General features: G+C 36.6%; 1 pseudogene; it reads right to left on the reverse strand.

Annotated features, from left to right (window-relative positions):
• Positions 1-440: 440 nt before the first annotated feature.
• On the reverse strand, positions 441-1,367 carry LOC103212069 (annotated as a pseudogene).
• Between the last annotated feature and the right edge of the window lie 1,044 nt (positions 1,368-2,411).

Genomic DNA, 2,411 nt, shown 5'->3' on the forward strand with positions numbered 1-2,411 from the left:
TAAAGAGAGAGATCCTTTTCAGGAGCTCTGGTGGTGTAGTGCCTAAGATATCCATTTTAGTGTGTAGTAATTGAATCTTTAATTCTGAGTAGCAATTCTGAACTTCAATTTAATAAAGTGAGACAAAGAAACATTAATTGTGGACCCAGGTTTTTCTCTTTGTAGCATGGTTGAATATGTTCCCTTTACTTGCTTAAATACATGAATCTATTTGGTTTCTGAGTTCAGTTAATGGGTTCACCAACGTTATTACTATTTAGTCCATAAATTTGGATAGTTTGTAGTAAGAGTCCACATTGCAAGATATACCACTTTTATACACACAGGAAATTATCTCAATCTATTTAACTTCTTAGTTCAAAAGTGAATAGTTTGAATAATAAAGGACATAAGTGGGTGCCTTTATTATCATTGTCATCATCACAAGGAAAAACAAACATTTAGGAACCTATTTTTCGCTTCCTCAATTTCTGCATTGCCAATATTACTTCCTTATTTCTTAAAGTGTAGATCAAGGGGTTTAAAAGAGGGGTAAAAACATTATAGAATATTGAAAGAAGCTTATCCACCAGGAAGTTGTTGAAAGGCCAGACATAGGTGAAGATGATAGGTCCATAAAAGAGGATCACGACAGTGACATGGGCAGTCAGAGTAGCCCGGGCCTTGGCCATGCTTGCTGAGGATCGACGTCATACAGTGATGAGGATGACTGTGTAGGACATGAGCAAAAGCACAAAGGAGCTCATACCCATTATCTCACTATATGAACGCATCAGTATCTCAAAGATATAGATATCAGTGCAGGCAAGTTTAATAACCAAGGGAATGTCACAAAAAAAGTTGTCTATGTTATTTGGACCACAGAATGGAAGCTTTACTATGAAGACAAACTGGCTAATTGAGTGTAGGACCCCAATGAGCCAGGAGCCCACCACAAGGCCTGTGCACTTTTGTACACTCATAATGGTTGCATAGTGCAGGGGCTGACATATGGCTACATACCTGTCATATGCCATGGCCACTAACAGCATCATTTCACCACCAGCAAAGATATGAAGAAAGAATATCTGGGTCATACAGCCCTCAAAGGAGATAGTCTGAGTGTCCATGAGGAAGTCAACAATCATTTTGGGAGTAGCAAAAGTGGATAGACACACATCAATAAAGGAGAGGTTGCTGAGCAAGAAGTACATGGGGGTGTGGAGCATAGGTTCAGAGAAAATTGTGAGCACAATGAGGAGGTTTCCCAGCAAAATGGCTAAATAGAAAAGTGTAAAAAATGCAAAATAGAAAAGTTGTAGGCCTTGAGTACCTGGAAGACTATGTAACACAAATTCTGTCACTCTTGAGTTATTTTCTTGGTCCATGGTTTCAAGTTTCCTAAATGAAATAAGAAAATTTCCTGTAAATAAAATGAAAATGGAAATAACAACAGTTTATTTCTACATAGAAAATCTTTTACAGGTGTAGCCAATGTGAACAGTAGCTATCTCTGGTTAAGAATCAGTTTATTATTTATACCTTATATTTCCTGAGGTATTTGCTTTTCTGTAATGAGCATATAATACCTTTTTTAATCAAGGAGCTGGTTTGGTCCAGTAATTAAGCTCTTGGTTGCAAATCAAAAGATTGGCAGTTGAAATCCACTAGTTGTTACATTGGAGTAGAAGCCTGAGGATTACAGCCTAGGAAATCCTATGGAGTAGTTCTCTAAGAGTCAGAATTGACTCGATGACACATAACATATTTTTCATCACAAAAAAAGTAAAAACAGACAAACAAAAAACAAGAAGTAAAGCTCTTTAAATTGATAAGCTCATATTTTTTTCCATTTAGAAAAATCAAATTAATATAGGAAAAAAGGACAAAGAGAGATGGTAATGAGGAGGTGGAAGTGGGAAGAGTGCTGTTATCTCGTGGGGATTACAATCAGTGTGAGGAAACAAAATGTGGAAGGACAGTTGAATGGTAAACCTATTTGCTCTATATACTTTCACCCAAATCACAAGAAAAAGTTTAAAGAAATTGAAATAAAATGAAAAACAAAAGTCAAATAGGTAACATGATAAAATTATAAATGAATTTTAATTAGAATACACAAGGATCATATTATATATGTATATACATATACATGTGTGTAAATGGAGAGAAGATTGAGGTTGTCAAAGAATTCACGTTGCTTGGTTCTACAATCGATGCCAATGGAAGCAGCAGTTAGGACATTAGACGACGTGTAACATTGGGAAAGTCAACTGCGAAGGAACTGTTTCAAGTGCTGAGGAGCAAGGATATCTCCTTGAAGACTAAGGTGTGCCTGACCAAGCCATGATATTTCCAATCGCCTGGTATGCATGTGAGAGCTGGACAATGAATAAGGAAGACCAAAGAAGAGTTGATGCTTTTGAGTTGTG

This window comes from Orycteropus afer, unplaced genomic scaffold, assembly GCF_000298275.1.
Source record: "Orycteropus afer afer isolate SDZICR_OR568_19922 unplaced genomic scaffold, OryAfe1.0 scaffold00844, whole genome shotgun sequence".
NCBI lineage: Eukaryota > Metazoa > Chordata > Mammalia > Tubulidentata > Orycteropodidae > Orycteropus > Orycteropus afer.